General features: G+C 44.3%; 1 long non-coding RNA gene across 2 annotated transcripts in view; it reads left to right on the forward strand.

Moving 5' to 3' along the window:
- The window catches only part of LOC149855759 (uncharacterized), a 183,292-nt gene that overhangs the window by 137,881 nt on the left and 18,644 nt on the right, over positions 1-26,767 (forward strand). The window lies entirely within an intron of this gene.

Raw genomic sequence — 26,767 nt, forward strand, 5'->3', positions numbered from 1 at the left:
GGCACATAAACCCCCATGGCTCACTAAGAGCATCCGGGAATGTCTCCTTGCTAAAAGGGAGGCATACACCCAATGGAGAGATGGGGTCATCACCAAGAAGGACTATGTTACAGTCGCCCGAGGATGTAGGGGGGCAGTCAGGAGGGCCAAGGCAGAGATGGAGATAGGACTAGCTTCCCGGATTGGGGACAATAAGAAGTCCTTCTTCAAATACATAGGGGGTAAAAAGAGGGTCCCGGGTAATGTGGGGCCCCTGCAGGACACGATGGGCAACTTAGTCATCACGCCAGATGACAAAGCTAACATATTTAACGATTTCTTTGCCTCTGTCTTCCTAAGTAGGGACCAGTTCAGCCACCTCCCTGCTGGGCCCCCCTCGGGCCCCGGGAGAGACACGCCTGGGCCAGAGGATAGCGAGGAGTTAGTTAGGGTACTTCTGGAGAGGCTGGACGTGTTCAAGTCCGCTGGTCCGGACGATCTTCACCCTAGGGTTCTACAGGAACTGGCCGAGGTCATTGCGGGACCTCTGGCGCGGCTCTATGAGCACTCATGGTGCTCTGGTGAGGTGCCGGAGGACTGGAAGAGGGCCAATGTGGTCCCTATCTTCAAAAAGGGAAAAAAAGAGGACCCGGGAAATTACAGGCCAGTTAGTCTTACCTCAATCCCGGGTAAGCTCTTTGAAAAAATTATCCTGGCACACATCCAGGAGGGCCTTGCGGGGGAATGCATGCTCAGGGGCAACCAACATGGGTTCATCAGTGGCAGGTCTTGTCAGACCAACCTGGTGGCCTTTTACGATCAGGTCACCAAATCATTAGACGCAGGGGTTGCTGTGGATGTAGTCTTTCTGGACTTCCGGAAGGCTTTCGACACTGTCTCTCACCCTGTCCTCATCAAAAAGCTGGGAGACTGTGGTGTTGATGCCCACACGGTGAAATGGGTCGCCAACTGGTTGGAGGGCCGCACCCAGAGGGTGGTAGTGGATGGGTTCTTCTCGACCTGGAAGGACGTGGGCAGTGGGGTTCCGCAGGGCTCGGTCCTCGGGCCCGCACTGTTCAACATCTTCATCAGTGACTTGGATGACGGGGTAGAAAGCACCCTGTTCAAGTTTGCTGATGACACTAAGATGTGGGGGGATGTGGGTGCACTAGAAGGGTGCAATAGGCTACAAGCTGACCTTGACAGGTTGCAACGGTGGGCGGATGAGAATAGGATGGGGTTTAACACTGATAAGTGCAAGGTGTTGCACATGGGGAGGAAGAACCGGCACCACACTTACAGGTTGGGGAACTCCCCTCTTGCCAGCATGGAGACGGAAAAGGATCTTGGAGTCGTCATTGACTCCACGATGAACATGGGCCGGCAGTGTGGGGAGGCAGTCAAGAAGGCCAACCGTACCCTGTCATGCATCCACAGATGCATCTCGAGCAGGTCCAGGGAGGTGATCCTCCCCCTCTATGCGGCACTGGTCAGGCCGCAGCTGGAGTACTGCGTCCAGTTCTGGGCGCCACACTTCAAGAGGGACGTGGATGATATGGAAAGAGTTCAGAGGAGGGCCACTCGTATGATCAGGGGTCAGCAGGGCAGGCCTTATGAGGAGAGGCTACAGGACCTGAACCTGTTTAGCCTCCACAAGAGAAGGTTAAGGGGGGACCTTGTGGCCTGCTACAAACTGGTCAGGGGGGATCAGCGGGTATTGGGGGAGTCCCTGTTCCCCCGTGCGCTGCCAGGAGTGACCAGGAATAACGGTCACAAGCTGGCGGAGGGTAAGTTTAGATTAGATATTAGGAGGCGCTACTTCACAGTCAGGGCGGCTAGGGCCTGGAACCGGCTTCCAGGGGAAGTGGTGCAGGCTCCTAGCCTGGGGATTTTTAAAAGGAAGTTAGATGAGCACCTTGCCGGGGTCATCTGACCCCGGTGCTCTTTCCTGCCAAGGCAGGGGGTCGGACTAGATGATCTACCTAGGTCCCTTCCGACTCTAGCTACTATGATACTATGATACCCCCAGGGTGAGGGCTCCACCCAGCTGCAGCCCCACCCCTTCCCCTAGCTTCACTACCTGCTACCCAGAGGGTAATAATTAGACTGAGCTTTTTAAGATAAAATATTGACAGAATCACAGAAATGAATTGAGCATCTCTGAAGTGAGCATGGAAGATCCCAAATTGCACAAAAGTAGTGGGGGGTGCTTGTCTTCAGTTATACAGACTAGCAGGAAAGCAGTAGAAAAGTCTAATTCAGAAGGAATTTTTAAGTATGGTGTGCCTAAAAATGAGGTATAGGCAAGGGCAGATCCAGAGGGGGTGCTGTGGCATGACCACATTCCCTTTTCTGACCACATGGCAAGAGCAGCAGCCTGGGACTTCAAGTTCTGAAGCAGGTGAGCATTACTGCCCTCTTTCCCCGCCCCCCCGGCTCAGAATCACATCCCCTCGCATCCTTCCATGCTTGCCTGCTGCTGCCACCATCCCAGGGCTAAAAGTCCTGTTTTACTTCAGCCTGCCTGTACAGTGTCTGGGCTAAACGTGGGACACTGGTGGTGGTGGTAGGTGGGTGAGTTCCCCCTCCCTGCCTGCCTCCCCTGGGTATTCTCTGCCAGCTGGAAGCAGGCATGGGGAGTGGAAGCCTGCTCACCTGCTGCTGCCACCATCCTGGGCTAAGCCCAGCCCCTGTACAGCTTGGCTGCAGCAGGACAAGAGCTCTCCTCCTCCCAACCCCAAAACACCAGGGACAATGGGGATACCAACAGTTGTACCTTGGGGAGGGGGGCAGTGGGAAGGAAGGTGGGAGACGTGCTTCTGAGCATGAAAGGGAAGGAGTGGGAGAATACTTACCTTCTAAAGTCCCTGACTGCTGCTCCTGGGGTGTGGTCTGTGTGGCCCAGTGGGAGGGGAGGGAGAAGGCTGGGAGTGGGTGGTGCAGCCACCCCTCCAGTGCCTGTTGGTGCTCCTGTAGCCTCCCTCCCTTTATAAAATCCTGGATCTGCTTCTGTGGGTGGGTCTCTGCGTTAAAATGAAATCTGAGGAGAAATCAAGTTGATCCATAGCAGTTGAGCTGGTATCATGTCAGGCATTTTAGAAGTATTCAGACATTTCCCCAGTAAATTACTGAAAGTGAATGACAGGAAATTACAGAATCCAGTGATTTGAATGGTAAGCCTTTCTTAATTTCAGGATACACAGATTTTCTAATCCATTCGTATTCTCACTTGTTAGAACACTAAGAGCTAATCCTACCTACCCTTCTCACATGCATGGTCCCTTTGAAGTCAGTGCAGCTACATAAGGGGGTAAAATGAGTATCATTTAGCATTCTTCCTTTGTATTTGCAACACATAACACAGTAGGCTCCAATCCCAATTAATGCTTTTTGGGGTGCTACTGCAATACAAATCACTAATAGTAATGTTATAAATCCTGTGCATTAGGAGGATCTGGAAAGGAATTGAGTGGTATTTTGCAACTCATTCAATGAAAATAGACTATGTGTATAGTAGCTGAAAAAAATTTAAATTTACCAGTCTTAGTTCCTAATATGTAAAGAGTGAGGCAAAGAGGATTCAGGATATCACTCTAGCTTAATATTAACATTCCCAAACTACTAAAAAAAACATATTCTACAAATCTTGTGTTCACACTAATATAACATGATGGAGTTATTCATTTGCTTTGATATATTCTACATTTTGTAAGAATGAAAAGGCTGGATATGAGCTTAACTGGGATTATATATTTGCTTACAAACTAAGTTTCTCCATTTTTGTTTGGAGGGCTAGATATTACCTCATATTCTTTTCACTGTATGTGTCCATTATTGTTTAGTTGTGGCTTTCAATGACATTTGAGCCAAAATTAACTGGAAGAAAATCAGTAAATTCAGTACTGCAGTACTTCTACTCCTGGGTGGATCTCGGCCCTTGTAAAGGACGGTGCAGAAGCAGTCGTAAGCGTTGGAGGGTTAGCTGCAACCTCTGTTCCCAGCTTTCTCCTTTCCCACCCCACCCCAACCTTGGCAGGCAGACCCTGCAGTGACAGCAGCAATGGGGGACTTTTTTAAAGCTCCTCACCTAGATAAGAATCTTCCCTCCCCACTCGAACTTCCCCCCCAATCAGTGGCATGTCCCCTTCCCTCCATTCTTCCCCTCTCCCATGCACAACTGCCTCTGGCCCAGCTACACATGGCTGCCCTGCAGGCAGAGTTGAGCAGGGGAGAGTGGCACCAGAGATGCTCTGGCTTGGCTACATGGAAAGCTGGGATTTGCTGGGGGCAGCAGTAGCAGTGGGTGGGTTCCCTTCCCCTGCACTTGCTACTAAGCTGTCAGAGAACACCCAGGAGGACCAGGCAGAGAAGAAAACCCTACTTGCTGCCACCAGCTGCCGCCCACAACATTGCTCTCAGGGCAGCAAGGACAGTAGCAGTGGTGGGCGGGTGAAAGGGGGGCAATGGGAGGGGATGGGACATGCCATGGAAGGGAAGGAAAAGGTGGAATTCTTTCTTCCTTTATAGTTTCACAGTTTCTTAGTAGCTAGGTTCAGGAGGGACCTGATCAGATCATCTAGCCTGACCCCCTGCCACAGGCAGGAATGAATGCTGGGTTCACAAGACCCCAGGCAGGTGATCATCTAACCTCTTTTTGAATTTGCCCAAGGTAGGGGCGAGGACCACTTCCCTGGGAAGTTGGTTCCAGATTCTGGCCACCCTAGCTGTAAAATACTGCCTTCTGATCTCTAACCTAAACCTATTCTCCATCAGCTTATTACCATTGTTCTTCATCACCCCAGGTGGTGCTGGGGAAAATAGGGCTCTCCCTATTTGCTGTTGATCTCGCCTGATGAGTTTGTAGGCAGCCACCAGATCCCCCCCTCAGCCTCCTCTTGCTGAGGCTGAATAGATTCAGGTCCCTTAGTCTCTCCTCATAGGGCCTGTCCTGCTGCCCTCTTATCAAATGGGTGGCCCTCCTCTGAACTCTCTCCAGGCTGGCCACATCCTTTTTAACGTGCAGTGCCCAGAACTGGACGCAGTACTCCAATTGCAGCCTGACCAATGTTGCACAGAGGGGTAGTATCACCTCTCTGGACCAGCTTGAGATGCACCTTTGGATGCATTACAAGGTATGGCTGGCCTTGCTGGCTGTGGTCTGGCATTGGCAGCTCATGTTCATCCTGGAGTCAGTAATGACTCCAAGATGCCTTTCCGCCTCTGTGCTTTCCAAAGGGGATGTATGCTGTGGATTCCTTCTCCCAAGGTGCAGCACCCTGCATTTGTCTACGATGAACTCCATCCTATTCTCATCTGCCCACTTTTGTAGTCTGTCTAAATCTATGTGCAGTTTCTGTTCCTTCAAGTGTGCCCACTTCTTAGTGTCATCAGCAGTCTTGGACAATGTGCTTTCAAACCCCTCATCCAAGTCGCTGATGAAGATGTTAAACAGTGCAGGCCCCAGGACTGATCCCTGGGGGACCCCACTGCTCACATCTCGCCAGGTTGAGTATGACTTGTCCATCATCAGCCAATTTTTTACCCATCCAACTGTGTAGGCATCAATGCCATAGTCGCCTAATTTATTGATGACAATGGGGTGAGAGACAGTGTCAAAGGCCTTCTTAAAGTCTAGAAAGACTACGTCCACGGCAACACCATCATCCAAAGATTTAGTTATAGTTTCAGAGTTTCTAGGGTTGGAAGGGATCTGAGCAGATCATCTAGTCTGACCCCCTGCCACGGCAGGAAAGAATACTGGGGTCAAACAACCCCAGCAAGATGTTCATCTAACTTCCTCTTAAACACCCCCAGGGTAGGAGCCTGCACCACTTCTCTTGGAAGTTGGTTCCAGACCCTAGCCGCCCTGACCGTGAAGTAGCGCCTCCTGATATCTAACCTAAACCTACCCTCTGCCAGCTTGTGACCCTTATTCCTGGTCACTCCTGGCGGTGCTCAGGGGAACAGTGACTCCCCCAATGCCTGCTGATCCCCCCGACTAGTGTATAACAGGCCACTATATCCACCCTCAGCTTTCTTTTGTGGAGGCTGAACAGGTTCAGGTCCCATAGCCTCTCCTCATAGGGCCTGCCCTGCTGTCCCCTGATCATGCGAGTGGCCCTCCTCTGGACCCTCTCCATGCTGTCCACATCCCTCTTGAAGTGTGGTGCCCAGAACTGGATGCAGTAATCCAACTGCGGCCTGACCAGTGTCGCATAGAGGGGGAGGATCACCTCTTTGGACCTGCTTGAGATGTTACCTGGTCATAAAAGGCAATCAGGTTGGTCAGGCAGGACCTGCCTTTGACGAACCCATGCTGGTTCCCCCTGAGCGTGATCTCCCATGCTGGCCCCCCACAGATGTGCTCCTTGATGATTCTCTCCAAGATCTTCCCGAGCACTGAGGTGAAGCTTACAGGCCTATAGTTACTTGGGTTCTCCTTCCTCCCTTTCTTAAAAATTGGGACCACATTAGCTGGTTTCCAATCCTTCGACACCTGGCCGGATGACCGTGAATGCTCATATAGCCGGGCCAAAGTCTCCGTGATGACCCCTGCCAGCTTCGTCAACACCCTTGGGTGGAGGACATCTGGACCTGCAGATTTAAAAATGTCCAGCCCTTCCAGAAGATCCCTAACTACACCTGTGCTGACTGAAGGCCTGACAGAGCTATTCCTGAGATTGTCCCTACCTCTGGTAGGAGGGATGTCCTGGTCCCTGTTCAAGAAAAGAGGCAAAGAAACTTAAAAATATCAGCTTTCTCGTCTGGTGTAGCCACAAGGTTACCATTTGAGTCTTGCAGGGGCCCTACATTGCCTGGTGCCCTCTTCTTACTCCCAATGTACTTGAAAAAGGACTTTTTGTTGTCCTTAATCCTGGACACTAGCCTGAGCTCCATCTCTGCCTTCGCCTTCCTAATAGCCCTCCTACACTCCTGGGCATAGAAGGAGTACTCCTCCTTGGTGATAGTTCCTCCCTTCCACTGGTTCTACTCCATCCTTTTAGCCCTCAGGCATTCCTGAATGCCCTTGCTGAGCCAAGGGGGTTTCTGAGCACTCTTACCCCCCTTGCTTCTCTCAGGGACTGTTACTCTGGTCCTGGAGGATTGTCTCCTTAAGATATGACCATCCCTCATGGACTCCCATCTCCTCTACCTTCTGGGCCCTCAGTGCCTCCCCCACTAATCTCCAAAGCTCATTGAAGTTGGCTGTTCTCAAGTCAAGGGCTTTAGTCTTGCTGTAGGCCTTTGTCACCCTGTGCTGGATAGTGAATTCTAGCAGGTGATGATCTCTATTGCCCAGGTGGTCAAGGACCTGCAGTCCCCTCACCTGGTCATCCCCAGTGGCCAGGACCAGGTCCAGAAAGGCATTACCCCTAGTGGGGCTGTGCACTTCCTGGATAAGGTGAAGGTCCTGTAATACAGCATGGAACCTATGTGAGCGGTCAGACCTGGCTGTCTGCTCCTCCCAGCAAATGTCTGGGTAGTTTAGGTCACCCATGACAAAACATCCCTTTGCCTAACTGCCTCCACAAGTTGACTGGAGAAGTCCCGGTCCAGCTCTTCCCCCTGGTTGGGTGGTCGGTAGTAGACACCCACTGTAAGGTCCCTTTCACCACGCCCCCCTTGTAGTTTGACCCACAGTGTCTCCACCCTACTCTCCTCTAACCCGAAACTAATCCTTGATGTTGTGAGGTGCTTTTTGACATAGAGCGTGACCCCCCTCCCCACCTTTCCTCTCTGTCCTGTCACTTCTCTATAGGGTGTATGCCTGAATGTCCACCGCGCAGTCGTGGGTGGGGTCCCACCAGGTTTATATGAGTCCTACCAAGTCTGGATTCTTATTCGCAATCAGGAGGCACAGTTCCTCCTGCTTGTTCCCCGTACTATGAGCATTAGTGTAGAGGCACTTGAGGCCTCCTGAGGGTGCGCCTCCCTGCCACTCACAGGATAGTTGTGGCCCCCTACTCCCAGGATGTTGTTGCTTACCTGGCAATTCCTTTCTCTTGTCACCCTGCATGCTGGTGAAGCATCTCCTCCACTCAGAGTGGCCCCTTCCCTCAGCGAAGCTAGTTTAACCCCCAACTACTGGGGTTGACTGAAAGGCAGGGGGCATCTTGCCACTATATCCCCTCTGAATCTGCCTGGCCTGTACTATACAGTTAAGTCAGAGGTTAAAAGCTCAATAGGATGCAAGAGGTCTGAACAGTATTTTATGAAATAAGCCACCTCATTAATTTTCAATAATTATACTGGCCCTTCTTCTTTCTCTGGAAAGTTGTACAGGCATTTTTGTCTATGTAAATTACATTTTTTGTGAATGAATTATACAGTATTTGGATGATTAGAATAGGCACAAAAAACTTGCAAAGTTTGTATGCAAAAAAAATGACATCATGTCTGTGTGCAGAGGGCAGGTGTTTGTTACAGCACGCCAGTCTGGTTCCTTTGTCATGTATTACTAATATTCATATCTGAGTTTTGTGACTAAAGGAGCTGAGGATACCACTGTGAACTGTGCACCTGAGAGTTTGGTACCTTTATAGCTATGCAGACAGCTGAGCACTTTAATTTTTTTAAGACTCTTTTGTGCAACAGATTTCCATTACTTTGATTTTTCTGTATTGTGTAGGTATAGAGTAGAAGGATGCCCAATTCCTAGATCTATTATAAAACAGATCTAAGAATTGGGCATCACAACTTCATCTTTAATGGTTTTGACAACAAACTGTCCATGCACATAATACTGTTTTTTCGTAATGTAAATCAGAGGCTATCCATGTCACCTTCAGAAATATTTCAAAAGAGGTTATCCCATTAATATTAGGTGGACAGGGTGGTATAAAAAAATCAGTGATATATAATTCTAATATCTGTTCATATGTTTGTACTGTTTTTATTGCAGTCTTAAATCAGTATAAACTGATAGCTATCCCCATAAGTAATTCTGACGTATAATTTAATGAATGCATCAAGACACAGTACATAAAGAATAGGTGATAAAATATTGCACCAACATTCAGTACATTAAAATACTGACTTTTTGAACAGCTGGCTTGGTCCTTTTTTTCTCTGCTGGAATACCTATTCATATTAAAAGATTAGCGTGCCCAGCAACGAGTGTTAAATGACTTGACTTCTTTCCAGAAACTAAAGAACTTGGGACCTAACTTAGAATATCTTGCAGCTTAAGAGCTATATTTTCTAAAACTCTTTTCACAATATTATCATAATTAACACCCACACAGATGCAAAGAATATATATACTAGAAACCCCTCCCCAATAAAATGTTGAATTTAGAATCTTTTGAAATATGAGGTTATCGTGAATGTTTATGGTTTTATATAAATAGTTTTGTCATACCACATTTTAGAAGTATCTTGTCCTGATTTTTTACAATTTCATTATTATTTTCTTTATGACTTATACATCATTGTTGTAATTGAAAAATATCCCATAAAAATTGGAGAAGAGCAATAGTAATCGGAAGCATCACAGAGTCATCAAGAAAGCAAAGATGGTTTAAAACATGTTCCAAACTCAAACTGGGTATCAGTGAAAAAAATACTAAAATAACTATAAAGATAATACTGAAAAATATAGCTATCTATATTCCTAAAAAAATGAAAGAACAAAGGGTAGTAGAAGTGGCAGAGAACTGAACCACAGGAAAAGTTTAATACCAGAAATGGAGTTCATTGAAAAAGAAAAAGATTGATAATGCATGCAATATTTGTGTTAGAACTGAGTGCTGTTGATAATTGATTTTGAGTTCATTCTAATCCAGAACCAAACTTGAACCTGGGTGAGAATTAGGAAGGGATGAGAACTATACCCACAGAAGTCTTTATACACTCAAAAAAAAAAAAAAAAAAAAAGTCTTGCTCATGTGCTTATTCATTCACACAAGCCCAGATCCGGGTCTGAATCTGGACCAATTGCTATAGTTTAGGGTTTCATATTGAACAAAGCAATACACCACCAAAGTTGGTTTAAATGTACTTATGGTGCAGCATAAAATCTTTAGTGTCACCGTTCATTAAAAAAAAGGCTTCTGAATCTGAGCGACAGACCAGGTGAGCAGTGCTGTTCACTACTTTTGGGGAAAATAAGAATTTTTTTCTTAAACTTTCTGGAGAGGGCAACTTTACAGTGTTTTCTCTTTATTATGTTAAACATCCCTGAGCATGGGAGCCTAAGTTACATGCCAGAGAGTCTCCTAGCAAACTTTGTCTCTCTGGAGGACCCTGGGATATGCAAGATGAGAGGAAGTTCCACTCCAGAAAACATATTTTCCTTTTTTTCATTTTTGTTTGTGCATAAATCCACGAACATCTTAGTCATCTAACTCCTCCTTCCAGGTACAAGGCACATGTCACACAAACATGACTATAGCAAATATGCTGATGGATAACTTTAATTACAGACACCAAGGTATACATGCTGAATTCTGTAACTATGCCAGCACCAGAAGTGGAAACATCCTCCACAGCACCCCATAGACAGGATTTTGCAGTGATACTTGGGAAGAATGTGGTGTGGTTTGTTCAATCAAACAAATATGCCCTTTTCCTTCTTCATGATAAAATGTAGATAATCACAAGAGCATTGTGATTTATAATTGCAATTTTGAGGCCATTATTATTTTTAATTAAGACAATAAATATTAAATAATTAAATTAAGGCAAGTTGGAGAAAGAGGCCACTTCACTGCATCCACTCATTTGAAGATTATGTATGGCTACAAAGATTCAGGTGAATAAAACCATTCAGTAAGGCAATAAACAAAATACAAAGAGGAAGAAAAGAGTTCTGGCAGGTTGATTGTCATTAGGATTAGGTTGTCATCTTTGCTGTCTCCCTTTCAAGCACTTTCTCCAGGTACAGAAATTTCAATAAGGCTAGTCAGCTATTAAGCATGTGCTTAAGTACTTTGCTGGACTGGAATCAGAATGATCAGTTCTTTGCCTTCAGCTAGTATTTTCAGTTTGCTTGCTTGCTTTCTATGTGAAAATCTCAACGTGACTGAAAAATCAAATGATCTCCCAAAATAAGCCTATTCTCTCAATGAAAATGAAACAGCCTGTGGCAGCTTTTCTGCATGGATTACTTTAGGGGTACATAGACATCAAGTCAAGTCAAGTCAGTCCCTAGGCTGCTGTGATCATGGGGGGACCTTAGATATTGTAACAATCCTCCTCCACATCCAGGGCTCGACCAGTCCATTATGAGGTTAGTTGAGTTGCTTTGCATCATTGGTGATTCTTTGGGCAAAGTGACCTAATGGCGCCCATCTCTTCTCCAGGTATAGATGTCTGTTGGCCCACAGGGAGCTCATCCACCCTTTGACAGGTCTTGTTTGTAGTTCTGCTGGGTGTTCCACACAGCCTCCTTGCCCAAGCTAGCCCAGGTGGGGACACCGGTTTAGTCGCTTGACAACCTGACCATGGAACAGGCTATACTGGTTTACATGGTACCAGATAGCAGACCAAGAGTATCATAGACATGGCTAATTCCATTTGTCCTGCTTTTCCTGTTTTGGGGCATCATTATCAGACAGATATACTGTAACTATCTAGACATACTAACTCTTTTGGCAGTGGAGAATGGCTTGCACCATATCCTTTAAAAATTACCGGACCTACAGGCTTTTTCCCAGTCATTGCGTAAAATAGATTAATGTGTCTTTGCAGCAGATTGCTGTAGTTAAACTACTACCAGAAGCTGCAGATTGTTGCCATGATTATATCTTTAGAGGACCTAAATGTGTGTAATAGGGAGATCTTGCTCCCTTCACTGCTACCTTTCTCTTTCATGGTGTCTGTTGAAAGCCTTTAAGACAGTTACAAATAAACCAATGATTAATTAAGAAAACGCAAAGACATAGTTGTTGAAAAGTTCCTCAGAACCTTGGCCAGAGGTCCGATGGGGTTCAGACCATACCCTTCCCAACCACTGCCATGCACTATGAGAATGCTTTAATTCTTGTTAACAATTGCAGTGAATGGAAATGTCTGGTAGAAAATTATTGAATAAGTTTTAAGTGTAGCTAGAAAACTATCTTGTCAAGAATACTTGAATTTTAGGGCTTACATGGTTATTTACAAGTGTACAAAATATTTTTGATGAAACGCAAATAGTTAACTGTTGCAATTTTCATTGTCAGCTTGGCACTTTGTGCAGCATACTTCATAAAGGTGTGCATGGTTTTGAGCAAAAACTAACTCAACGTACAGTTAAGCATTATGTGTTCCCAAGCAAAAATCATACTCTCCACTTCATTTGGAGCCAAGAAAATGAAATTTGAGAGGTTGCAAAATTACAGAAGAAAGGACAATTTTCATGCAGAATTCTGTGAACTGTAAATATGTGAAGTTTATGCAGCTGCATTATCACTATAACTGAAGAACAGAGTCATAGCCCTGTGCCCAGGCTGTCATTTGTCACATGGTTTCTTTTTGTGTGTGTATGAATAAAGATACCAATGAAGATTCAGATTGTTTTTATGTGCTAAAAGATTTTCCTTTTAAAAAATCGTTATTTGCTTATGACTTCTTACACTTCACTGGTTGGTATTTTGCAGTTCCCCATTGTGTGTGTATTTACCTTTACTCTATTCAGTCTGAAAAGAACACAGCAAGTATAGCTGTTGAGACATATGTCCCGTTTCCTCTAAATGGAAGGCATTTATTGTTAGTGCATCAAGATTATAAAGACTACTTGTTCACATAATGGATACAGCTGGTTGGTTGGGGGTAGGGGGTTCTCACAATAAAAAGGCATTCAATTGCTGCTGGGATCCTTGTCAGTAAGATACTCAAAGATGGTTAATTGGACATTAATGTGTCAGATTCTTAACAAAATAACAAAAAATTTGCCAAAAATGAAACTCAGAGGAAACACGCCTCCAAATTTTACAACAAAGCTTTGTTTAAAATGGAAGTTAAAGCAGCTGAAGATTTATGACATGTTGACATAACTGATGGTAAAGGAGTTGGCTGAAGCAATGGGTGCGAAGGGCCAAATGAGAACATCTGCATTAAGAAGCTAATTCTCTTAAACATACTGATCAAAATATTAATGCTACATGTAAACACAAGTGCTTTATCTGACAGTGATTTACATTTGGAACGACCTAATCCAACTATGTACTGCATCTTTATTCATTACCAGCAGCCTTTACTTAACACTTCATGCCCGCTTGCACAGGTGGACAATCTACTCAGAGTGACTATTGTGTTTATGTTATTTTTTCATAAGCCGGGTTTGAAATTTGTCAAACTGCATCATTGTTTAACTATGTGCCAGTCAAAGGGAAATTGCCAGATGGAGCAGCTTTCCCCTAACCTTGCTCCAGGCAATGAAATTACACATAGGCCACAGTCTTATGTCAAGTCTTTTAAAAAAAAAAATAGTCAGGCCATGAATAGGTATGACTATGTGCATTCACAAAACCTGGCTTTCTTATGCCACTAATTTTATATGAAAGCTCATGCCAATGGTAAATAAAACTTCATGTCCGTCATGTCACTCATTAACTAGGTGCTCATAATTTATGTATTTAAGGCTTGCTTGTCCGCCAAGCAATCAAACAGTAAACCATGTTTTATAGGTGTTAGTGTTTATAGAAACTGTAAATAAATGTCAAACAAAAAAAGTCAGGTTTCAGAAAAATGATCAGGGTTAAGTCATTTATCATTGTTCCAACTGGAAAAATCTGAGAACCTGCTGGTGCCAAAGCAAATGTTTCCCCAACTTTTTCTAACTTGCAGTTTAAACTACTGGATTGGGGAATTCTATTAGTAGGATTTGATGAAATGGAAAACTTTCTAGATCATATGTTTTAAATGAATCGCTTACTTAAAGAATAGAGAGGGCTAATTCTCCCCTAAAATGACCTTGATTATTATTATTATATTGCAATTTTGCCTAAATCTAAATCTAAATCTAAATCTGGATATAACTTGGAGCTAGGATGGTCTAGGTAAAAGTTAAGCTTCTTCAGAAACATTTTCAGAGAGATTTATTGCAAGTAAAGGAAGGTATTTTTATTTCTGCAGCCGTAACCTTGCTGTTGTGGGAACTACCAGACTTTTCATGCTGTGCCAACTTTCAGAATTTTTCCTCCGACTCATGTAAAAGAAAGAAATGCCACTACAGGACATATCGCTTGAGTAATGGTATGATATCATTGCTTTCCATGCAGAGCAGCTACTTTAGGCAATCAGAAGTCCAATTTTTGTCATGCTTACAGGCATGCACACACTTTGGTTATGCTCATGTGAGCCACCAGATAACAAGTATTTTCAGAGTGGCTTGCCTGCATCCATAAATCTGTATGTTACGCACATTAGTAACACAGTCAGAGGTTTCTAAAGTACTTTGTAGCCAAATAAAAACTTCCTAAAAATATCTATAGCACAGTGGTTCTCAACCATTTTGGGCTTGAAGCCCCCTTATTGGACTTGAGGCTCCCATCCATAACTTCTGTGAATTACCCACTTGCAAAAAATAGTTTATATATTACAGTGCTTACTTCCTTGAAGAGGGGCCAGGCAGTGGGGGTGAGGAAGAAGCCAAGCAGAATCAAACTTGAGCCTGCTCTGCTCATCTCCTCACACCTGGCTTGTGTCCTCGCACCTCATGGTACCCTTTAAAGCATTTGCTGGTGACCCTTGGTACTGTGGTACACTGGTTGAGAATTAGTGCTCAACCATTTTGTCTGATGGGCCAGATGCACAGTGTCTGGTCCAACCATGGGCTGAATGGTGTTTCCCCTTCAGTGCCTGGGACCAGCGCAATGGTCACCATCCAGCCATGTGGAGGGGTGCAGTCTAGCCTGAGCCCAGTCTTGCAGGGGAGAAGGGGGGCTCACCCAGCCCTGGGAGCAGATTGGGTAGGAGAATAGGGTGAGAGGAATCATGGTTCAGCCACAGTGCAGCCTGAATCCAGCTCCCCAGGGAAAAGGGCATGGGCCAGCCGTACAAGGGAGGAAAGGGGGCATGGCTGGCCTCAGCCAAGCCCCATGAGGGCAAAAGGGGCATGGCTTAGCCTTGTGGGGGAGAGGGGGCACGGCCTAACCCGAAACCAGCTACACAGGAAAAGGAAGCATGGCCCAGTCCTAACTTGGCCCTGTGGGGGTAAAAGGGGGCATGGCTCAGTGTGGCAGCGTGCTCTCTGGTTAGCTAGTTGATCTCCCACTTAGGTTCAACACTCATATGTTCTTTGATTTCTTGTCTGCCATGACTTTGCTAGAATTGTTGTGGACAGAAAGAATGTCCACCCTGTGGGTTTTCCCTCTGCTAATCTTCATTGTCGATGTTCTCCATGGCTCCTTTCTTCCCCTACATCCTGTTCCATCACTCACATGGTGTGCTTAGCAATTACAGATCTGAATGTTTGTTGTCTCAGCCTTCTTCACTTGATTGGTCTACAGCTTCCTTCTGGTTCACCTTGGCTGAGGCTCAGTACTTTAATAGGTAGTTTCTGTTAAGATGAAAGTTAGTGACGCTGGACCCTCAGGATCCACTTAATGGCTTCTTTGTTTCACCCTAGGTTCAGGAAACATTAGGTTGCCTCTTGGTCCAACCTGCATTACCTGCATAATCCTTGTTCACTCACAGCATCTCAAGGCCTCTATTAGCAGAATTGACCCCAAACAGGTAAGCCCATCTTCTCTTAATTTCAACTCTCAGGTTACCAGGCTCTCATAATATAGTCCATACCTGGAGCCAACAAATATCTTCCAGAATTCCTGGTCAGTATCCCGAGTTCTGGGTTATTGATTATACCCCCCCTTTAAAGTCTTTTAGCCAGCTCATGGTGCTCAAGAATTATCCTCAGCACCATCACTGTAAGGAGAAATGACAGACTTCCCACTTACCCAGCAAGACTCTTCTTAGCTTCTTTAATCAGTCCAGCCTGGCCACCTTCCATGGACCACATCTTGTTCCCATCAGACATCTAATTAGTATACAACTATATGTCATTTCTCAACCCATCTCTTGTCCCACTCACTTCTCTCTATTTTCTGCTCTCAGGGCTGTGCTTGCACTCCCAGACAGGGGCTGGATGGCTGGCTCCCTTCCTATGCTTCCTCCAGGGACTTGGTCAGCAGCTCAATCTATCAGTGATTTGCCTGTAACTCCCTGCTGTCACCCAGTTAGTGCATTTTAATTCCCCTCTTCCAGGGGTAGTCCATACTTTTGGAGGGTAGGGTCTGAGCTCCCGCCCCCCCCCCCCTTTTCTACATAGGTTACCGCTTTCCTACTAGTCTGAAGAGGCGATCATATTTCCTTAGTGTTTCCTTCCCTGTGATGGTGGCAGTAAAGGCAGTCCTCTAGGCTTCTCAGTGATGATCAGCCCGTGCTTCCACACAGGTTCCAGGTAGAGGAGAACGCTCCTCTTCTGCCTCCTGCAGTCCTTTCTTCTCCCGCTGGCCCTGAACTCCTAGGGTCCCCTGGGATTCTGCTTCGCCCCTGCCAGACTCGGAGACATCAGATTTAAAGGGCCTGAGTCTGCGGCGGTGACTCTTTGCCACCGGACTTCCAAGACAGGCTCATCAGCAGAGGCTATCATAGTGGGGCCAGAACCCAGCTCCCTGCTACACTCAGCTTCGTGGGTAGGGGAAGGCACAGCCTAGCTCTGAATAAACATGTAGCACTTGCAGTTTGAGATTTTGGCAGGGGGGAAGGTAGCCATTTTAATGGCCACTGTTCCCCTGTTGTCAAATTTCCCAACCCATTGGGAGCCCTTTGCACCAGATCCAGTGGCTCTGCGGGCTGCATTTGTCCCATGGGCTGGAGGTTGAGCATCCTTGGGGCTGGAGGCTGAGCATCCTTGCTGCAGTTGATACACACCTGTATTAAGGAGACTTCATATTTGTTCCCCAACTCAGTACAGAATTCACCTTAGAATGAGTAAATACAACTGTGGGATATTGAGTTATAAGCTTTTGAAAAATAACTTTTTTGTTTTTTAATTGTTCAGATGAATTTAAGCCTTTTCAAATCTGACTAGCACAGTTACCCAGACTGCAGGGTATGGAGATCTGCTTGCTAGAATTCCTCCTCTGTTTCTAGCTGAAGGAGGATTATGAGCTATGGGAGAGTAGGGGAGATGAAATGCGAAAGGCTGATTTGTTCTTTTTGCAGAAGGCAAAAAAAAAATGATATAGCTGAGGGGATGGATGAACTTCGGCTAAATTGCTATTTTATGTAAGCAGTTGCTATTGTTGCCAAAGAAATGTAATGTGTCTGAAAATGAGGGGGAAGTGTTTTCTGCAGTTACTGGCATTAATGGAAGAGAGTGGTCAAAAAAATAATCTTTTGTAAAATGTGGCCCTCAATATGAAAAAGTTTGAAGTTCCTTTCTTCTGCAAAGAAGTGTATGGAGTTGAAAAATGGGCTCCCTTCTAGATTAATTCAAACTCCTATAAAACTACTTGTAAAACTTCACATAAAATATTTTACTTATGAGCAGTACTAGTCATAGCTGTTTCTATCATGTCTTGAAGCTCATCATTCAATGAAAAATGGCCTGATGACTCAATGGATTTGATGTCCTTGGATACTGGGAAATCTTTAGGGAGGCATATGCAAGAGAGACATGTCCATCTAGTTCAGGAAAGGAAATTTACCTTCTGGGTCTCTGGCAAAACTTTAACTAAATCATTTACCCAGTACTGCTCTTGTGTCAGTGTCCTTCATGTTGCTGTTCTGTGTTTTCCCACTGACCTGATTGACTTCCTCTCTGTAAGTTGTTAGCAAATAACTTTTTTACATAATATACAGTTTTATTACATACATATTTGGCATGTGCAATGAATCAGTGCATAAAAGAACTAGAAATGCAATGAAAAACCTTAACACACACCATACATGTTTTGGCAGATAAATATATGCATGCATTTATTCCCAGAAAACCAGTGTGATTTTGCTTTAGCTGTGTGTAATGTATGTATATAAAATTTTGTACATTTTTATAGCTAAGATATTTTCTGTGTATTTTACCATTGCACAATGACTTGACCAGATCCTTAGATGGTATACGTTGGAGTAGCATTCTTAACATCAATCATGTGACATCTGTTTCCACAGGCTAAGAATATTAACCTGTCATTCTAGTGTTTGGTACATAAAAGGCTAATATTTTAAGTTTAATATTTTTTGTTTACTATTTTAGCAAAAATTGTATTGAGTTGAGAAACTGAAATTAAGGCAGTGGTTACATTTCACTTGAAAAATGAAATAAGATGTATCATTTCCATTGTCTTTGTCTCGTGTGTAAATTCAGGATTGTCCATATTAATGCTTATGTGGAACAGTATTTCTTTCATGCTGTTGTGTCCATGATGGATTAGCTTTACATTGGTCCTGAGTTACCGTATTTTCTCATAAACATGCTCTGGAATAAAATATATATCTTGATTTTGAAAGGCAGAATGAAACGAAATTTTTCCTTGCAAGTAACTGAGTAGCAGCAGCTAGGGAGCCAAACCTACTTAATGTTTACATTTTTCTGCTGTGAATTATGGGCAAATTTTACTTTTGCCTTTGCCCAGTAACTGTAGAAACTGCTTTTACCATAATTCTCAGACATAATGTGCACTACAATTTCCAACAGTTGGGGGGGAGGGGCTAAGGGAGAGGGGGGAAGTGCATGTTGTATGTGAGAAAATACAGTATTTGAAACCTGCCCAAAAAATTAACCCAGTAATACACTATACATTTTATAAATATGGCAATACATGTATTGAATGTCATGCTATTTCCAGTGCATTTTGAAGTCATGTTATTTCCTCTTCTTAGGGCCAACTCCTAAATTCAGAGTCTGTAGTGTAGATTGATCCAAAAATCCATTAAAGGCCACAGTATAGACTCTGGAGTATTTCAACAAACTCCTAGCCCACAAATACATATATTTAATAAGTATAAACGTGCCTATTTTTAAGATGCTCTCACACCAAAACTGGATTTCTATATATTATCTGCATTGCACATTTTCCTTGACTTTCTGAAGATAGCCCTTGATACTATAGTTCTTTTTTTAAAATACAGGCAATAAATGCTTTCAAATAGCTAGGGACATAATTCATGCCCTGTAATACATGTTTAAAAATCCAGCTCTTTTCTGGCTCATTACCCAGCCTGTAGACTTGATTTTTTTTAATTAATGTATGAACACCTCTTTTATGGCATGTTCATGTTTATTCAAAAGTCACATCATTTTTCAAATTATACAAGGTGTCAGTACCAAGTATAATGATATTTATTGCTAGCTTACCAAAATGAGCACTGCATTTTTTGCTAAATCAATCTAAAAAAACAATAAAAAGTTTTAACTGATAGTGTTCGTGTACTTATGCATGTTGTAAACAAACACACATAGAACAGCTTAGAGAGATAATATAGGCAGATTCTGTGTGGTTCATCTTAAGATAGATAAGTGCCAGCAATCAACATGCAACAGTTCCCAACCTTTCTTTCTATATACCGTACATAGACTTTACACTGATGCAGAGCTATATGTATGTTTCTGCAGACAAATGGCCTAGCATTTTTAGGATTCTTTTGGGGTGATTTGTACAACAAAAAGGGGGCATCTACACATGTACTTTACTGAAGAGTTGACTAATTAGGTCTGCAGTAAAGTGTCACTGCTTAAACGTGCAGCGCTATTAGGCCGGAGAAAGTTAGTTAATTCCACAGTAGGATAGTACTGCCCAACACAAATACTATCCTGTGGTGGAGTTATCTGCATGTAGTTGGTGACTGAGGCTGGCTGGGTCATGAAGGTGCTACACTGTGGGGGCTGCCTACCAGCTAGCCTCGCTTATGCCCAAGCCTGCCCCCCGCAGCATTTTGAGCTGGGGCAGAGCAGGTTCAGACTGGTGGGCTGACCACTGCTAGCTAGGGCTGCACTGCTCTGGTTGAACATACTCCATTCCTGGGAGCACATGTAAACATTTTGCCTGTGAACAATACATTCTGGTATGACCTGCACCAGAGTTTATTCAGGCATACTAATTTCATGTGCAGATGTGCCCAAAATGGATCAAATTTATCTCCAGCATAAGTGGACCCAAGTTCCCATTGATTTACAGCACTCTGAAAACCTCATTGCTTGACATTAATAATATGAAAATAGGCAGGATACTGAACTAGACCATCAGTGGGTATAAACTGCCATTTATATCAGCTCAGGATCTGACCCACCAACTTCCATAGCTAGTTACAGGAAATTTGTCCATCCTGATAACTTTGCCATAGCAAGGAAAGTAGTATCTTCTTTCTTTCTTCCCTGGTAGAGGCATGAAGGCCAGGACACCAAGAAAGGGCTTTTAAAAAAAAATTAAGTAGGTGGAAAGTGTGTCTGTGTTCTATGTTTCTAAAGTGCCTGTCATAAGATGCTACTGCAATAAAAATAAATTAGAATAATGAGAGAAAGTCACAATTATCTTAGCAGTTGGACACTGTAGGTATCCTTTGGGTGTCACTATAGGGTTCCCGCCTTCAGAGGCTTTCCAGAGCCTGTACCCTCAGGCTCTCAGCCCTGTCTCACTTTTACACGTAGCCTGGGTACACTCAGAGGGGTGTGCCCTGTCCTCCAGTGACAGTGGTGGGGGTCAGGCAGGGTGCTGATGGAGGGACCAGCTACCAGAACAGTTTCCTCTCCTCTCTACAGGCCGAGACCAAGTGCTTAACTGTATACAATTTATTACTATAATAAATACTTAAGATAAAACATGAAATATTTACAGTAAAGCTTAGCATATGATACTACATATAATATCCCACAATTCACATAAACCATATAATTTAACACATATATAATAATTAATACACTGAGCAAGATAGTTAAGGTTCCCAGGGCCAGCTCTACATGTGCGGATCTGTACACCTGCTGCCCAGCTGCTTGCTAGGTTTGCAGGCTCAAGCTGCCTCAAGCTGCTTCTAGAGGTCGATCCCCATGCACCAATTCACACACTGCTGAAGCTCAAGTGGGGTCCTGACAATGGCTGTCTCTGGAGCTCCTCTCTCCTCACTGTCCCTTGTTATCTCTCCCTAGCATGCTGAACACATTTCTCTTTTATACTCTTCAGGGACTCCACCCCCAAAGTTCTCCGGACATGACTGGTGCAGTTCTGATTCAGGTCCAGCTGCTCTTTGCCCCTTCCCTTTGGAGAAGGGCAGGGCATTACTTCTCTTGTGCTGCCTCCAGATTGGTGGGTGGGCTTCACCAATCAAACAGCAGACCTTTGATCCTGGGAGTCAACCCAAGCTCTGAAAACGTAAGCCTGCTACATATTTTAGCTGAGCCTTCTAGCTTGGGGCCTACTATCCAGGGCCTGTCTTCAGCTTTGTTCAAGCTTTGTGACTCCTAGGTCCCAAAACTCATGATATTCACCATGTCATACTCTAATAGTCCCAAATTGTATCCCAGTCTTCATGCTCTGCCTGCTCAGCTGAGCTTCACTTTCAGGGTGTCCCCAGTTACCCCACTTCCGTGGTCTCTGCCTCCCCTTCAGTTACAACTCAGTGCTCCAAGAAACAAGACATGAAAATCACCTAAAATGCCAATGCCATCCCTGGGCATAGCAGTGTCCCACAGGGGTTCACCTCACCTCTGTGTGGCATGCTACACATAGGAAGAAAACAAAACAGAAAAGTGTACAAAGTACTTAGCTCAGTTTCTGTGGAAGTCTCCAACCTCTCTTCCTCTAAGCTCCCTCTGCCACCATCTGTGCTTCTGCCCTTGGCAGCTCCTCCAGGCAGACTGCCCCTCTCTGGCCTAAGGCTTGAGCGTGCACCAGGCTCTGGGTCACATGACTCTTCACTTCTGCCTCCTGGGTCATCCAGCTATGTCTACACCTGCACTCAAAAGCTGTCTTGCTTCTCATCCTCAGCTTGCATGTAAACTGTGGCAGTACCCAGAGACCCATCAACTCAGACCACACTGTAAAGTATAGGCAAGGAGTGCATGGATGTACAGGGAAAGAGATGGAGGTGAAAATGAGGAATAGTGGGGGGAAGGTAGCAGTGAGACCCTAAACCATAAACTACCCAGTCTCCCTAATAACATGGTAGGGGCCCCATTACAGACGTTAATAGGGTTTTATTTCAAAGTCCAAGAATTGTTCTTTTCAAAAATTTTAATTTATCAAGTTTTTAACATTGTGTCACAATATGAGAAGTGGATTGTGGTTTCGGATATGTTATGCATCACTGATTTCAGTGGTTCTTAAAGGATGGCATTTGGCTACTACTTCCAGTGTTTGGTGGTGGTAGTGTCAGTAGTTGCCAAATTTGGAGAACGAATGTCTTTCCTAACAATGTCCCTACTTCTTTTTCAAGCAGTTTTTTTCTATTTTTGGCAATTATTTAACAGTGCTAATTTAAGCTCTATTTTTAAAGGTGTTTGGCACTTCCTGTGAAATGTTTGCACAGTATACACAGCATAATCAAGCAGTACCATGCAAGTATGTGTGCGTGTGTATGTGTTGACAAAAAAGTGATTATATCTTGCAGATCCTCCTGGGTGTGGGGAATAGATTAAAATGAATGTCCTGGGTGCAAGGCATAGTCTGGAAGGAAAGCAACATGGTGTCCCAGGTAGGCGACCAGGCAGGCACTGTAGCTGACCTGTTTGCTTGTCATAGCATGCCCCGCTTGTCCTCTGTCTGCAATGCACCCAGAAATCCTGTATTTCCAACTGGGATGGATATTCACCCTAGTGGGCATCCTAAGTAATTTATGCTGGTGTGGTAGAACACCTTTGGTGCCTGCCACTTTAAGGGCTGAGAGCAGGCAGCAGGGCAGCCAGCAGGTATGGGCCATACTTGATGACATAGCCACAAGACTGCAGGAGCGAATTGTGATAGGGGGATGGGGCTGAGCAGCCTCCATTTTAGCTCAGGCCCTCAGGGGAGCCAGCAGTCTGCTGGCTGCAGCCACAGAGAGAACACCACCCAGCTAGAGAGGGGCTAGTGGCTGAGTTCAGCCCAGTGGCTGGCAGACACATTGAGTAGGGTCTGTGTGATGGCAGCTTGAAGGACTGCATGTGGTCTGGCCGAAGAGTCAGTAGGAAAGCCTGAAGAGTCATGTAGAGTCATCAAGTAGGGTGGGTTGGGAGTGGCTCAGTGAGGGGTGGTATGAAAGAGACCCTGTGAGAGGGGGTGGTATGAAAAAGACCCTGTGAAGGGCAGAGTGGTTGAGCTAAATGTTAGAGCAGGGGTGGGCAATTATTTTGGGCAGAGAGCTGCTTACTGAGTTTTGGCAAGCCATCAAGGGCGGCATGACAGGCAGTCCAGGGCAGATAAATATGAATTTTCTAAATTTTTTAGGGGCCCCGTGGGCTGGATAGAATGGCCTGGCAGGCGGCATCTGGCTCCTGGGCCGCATTTTCCCCACCCCTGTGTTAGAGGCCCTACACGGGGCAGAGTTTGGCCTGGCCCCGGGCCAGTGATATAACTCACTTATGAGGCCATGTGCACAGCATGGGACACGGTATAAGAAAGGTTGGAGTCATGTGTAATGCCCTAGGCACCGGGGCTCTAAATGGGCAGCATCCGGCATTTTACATCAGTTATTTATACATCAAGTCATGGCAAGCGGGGCAGGGCAGACTGCCCGTAGACAGGTGGGTGGGCCGAAGATGAGACTCGGTTCTGAGGGGCCCCTTGCCACAGCTGGTATCTCTTGATAATAGGTTCTTCACAACAGGAAGTAATTGAATTACTAATTTCCTTTGCAGTTTAAAATCTCGTAGATTAAGATCAAACTATAGGTGCCCACAGTGTTGGAACAGCATGTTGAGGAACAAATCCGCCTTTCCTCCTTTCCTGCCCTTCATCCTGACTTACTGACTCTGAGAAGGGTTTTAAAGAAATTCATTCTATTACCAATGATTAGATATGGATCCATGACTTCCCAGGCTGTCAAAGGAAGTAGGAAGATACTGGCTCTTTGCTTACTGATGCCTTTACTGGGCTTTTTGCTTTTGTCTAATAAGCTACCATTTATTTTCCGGTCATTTTTTGGCCTGCTTAAAGTATTTTTGTTGGCTGTGGTAAAACAATGGAGCCCAGCAGCCTTAGACTTCCTTGACTTGTCAGTCTAGATTCAGACTTAGGTACAGTTCTGTGTTTGTCATATTTCTTGACCTGGATATGGAAATTACTCTTCTTACACTTAAAGCTTTCTCTTTTCTGCTATCAGTGTACCATCAGATTGCAATTTTTTGACAATTCATATAAGCTGCTTTCTTTCCCAGTAGCTCTAGCTGCACCTAGAGATTAATAATACTGTACTATAATGTTAATATTATGCCAAACAAATAGGGAAGTTGAAAGAATGGAAATGGCAATATAGGACTTTTTTGGTAAAAATTCCACAGTTTGCTGTGGAAATATGGATCTGACTATATGAGCAGGCCCTTTCCCTTTTGTGATATTTCCCCAGCTTCTCTCCCCAGTTTTCCCTCTTCTGTTTGTTAGACTTTAGGCTGAATTTAGATATATTCTAAATTCTTCTTTTTTATAAGAATTCCCAATTAAGGAAAAAATGGTTTAATTCAGTGTTTTTAGTTTCCCTTTGGTGAGTAAATCACACAGATCCTCCTTAGTTTCTGTTTTTCCTTGGAATGGTACATTTTCATGCGTTGCAGTACCTTTAATTCGCTCACTGTTGTCAGACACAGATATTTTAATCAAGAAATGATTGATACTATAGTTAAAAACCTTTTGTAGGGGACAGCCTACTTTGTCAGATGCTATGAATGCCATTAATGCTTCAATTCTAGTATTCTACTGCTATCCGAGTTGCACTGGAGAGAAAAATACGTAAGTATTTAATTGCAAGATACATTCATTCTTATGCAACTGGAAAATCATATAATATCAGTCTGTTCATGGCATCTAAGTAGGCTGTCGCTTACAAAAGCTTATGCCTCTCAGAATGAGAGAGTCTGTGATGTGCCACCCTGCCCTGCCTTCTGCCTGACCTTGGACTAACACAGTTAACTCTCTCTCTCTCTCTACTGTCAAAAAGAGCATTAATGGTGTATCAAATAATACAAGTTTATTCCTCAAGAGGTGCTAACATTCCTCTAGCTTTCAAACTCAATCAGTTTGCTACTGTTTATACAAATCTATTGTTGGGCTTATTCTTCCCATTAAGTTCCATGTAATTAATTAAGCATAGCCATGTCTTGATTCTGCACAATTCTGATGGAACTTTTACTAGTATGAGTCACACTGGAAAGTTAAGGTTAATTAAATTATTCATATTAATGACAGATAAGTTTTTGGTTAGTTCCAAGGCATCAGTACTGTCCATGTATTTCATTCTCATGTTGTCGTGGTGCTGAGCAGGCTGTACTTCAGACCATATTGCTGTTTCTTCAGAAATGTTTCTGGAAGGCTGCATGACCTAAATATTGTTCAGAGACTCTTGTAAGTTGCTTACTTCTGTCTGAGTTAATTGGAAGGTTTACAATGCCAACTCCAGCCCTTGTTTTTCTTTAGGGAGCAGGTATTTCAGTGCTGTAAGCACAAAGCCCAAGCAGTGGGACAGAAAGTAGCAGAAAAATTAACATTTGAATTCACTCTGGTTACTGGTTGCTTTTGCTGTGATCTTGTTTGGGTAATATCAGCTTTTATCCCTATTTGCCATCATTTTATTGAAGTTTTGCTCTGCTGCTTAACTTGTCCTTGTTAGCTTTTTTTGTCCTATAGTCTTAGTAGATGGCTCTTCATGGTCTATGGACTGAATTCGGGTATCAAAGGGAACTTTATAATAAGAGTCAAGCTTATGATGAAGTATGAGGAAATTGCTGAACAGAAGTTGACATACAAGCTGACATGTCTGAATGTTTCCTTTTTGAATAAGATTTTCCATCCTGTTTAATGGATGTGAAAAGTAAAATATGTTTGTATTTTTTTTCTCCAGCACATCTTGTATAGCAGTGATATGCTGCAATTGAGGTACCTCTTCAGGATGTTCTTCTGAAAAGAATGTTACTTGAAGGACTGATAGATCTGGTAAGAACAGTTCTGCAGCAATCTTTGCGAACATACTAAGGGAAGTCCTGTGGATATTCAACATGTCCATAGAGCATGATTAGCAGATCTATGCTGCTTACTCCAGGGAGACTACTGAACTGCTTAGCAGCCAAATCACCCTGGAACTCATAAACGGGGCTCCAGGGGTCACAGCTAGGTATAGGGAAAAGTGGCAAGCAGGCACATTTGAGCCAGGAAGCTGAAGACAGGTGATAGAAGGAAATCCTGAAGAATCAGAGTGAGGTTCAAGGTATGCAAGTTAGCTGTAGGAACTTGGCAGAGGGGACAAGATTAAGGACTAGAGAGAGGAGCCTCAGGGGAAACAGGGCCAAAGTAGGGACAAATTAGTTGTAGCTACATGAGAAACTGTACCGTGCATTAGACTAATCTAATGCGTAGTGAAGGGTCATCGTCTACATGTAAGTGTCAATTACTCCACATTAAATTAGTCTACTGGACTGTTTGCTAGTACTGTCGGGGTCCCCACGAGTCTGCGGATTGTGCAGGCGCCGCCTGCCAGCCGCCTAGTATATCCTCACCTTTGATTGGGGTGTCACACGCGTCTCCTTCGCCCGCCATGACTTTGATATTAACGGAGTTGGTTCAGTTGTCCAACGCGTGCAGTCCAATTATCTCACTGGCGTCACGTGGGTCCCGAAGTTTCTAAGGGCTCTGCCACCCCTACACCCTCGCCCGTTCCACCGGGATGGTAGCTGACTATCTGGTCC

Source organism: Crocodylus siamensis, chromosome 11 (genome assembly GCF_052110815.1).
Source record: "Crocodylus siamensis isolate JL-2025a chromosome 11, ASM5211081v1, whole genome shotgun sequence".
NCBI lineage: Eukaryota > Metazoa > Chordata > Crocodylia > Crocodylidae > Crocodylus > Crocodylus siamensis.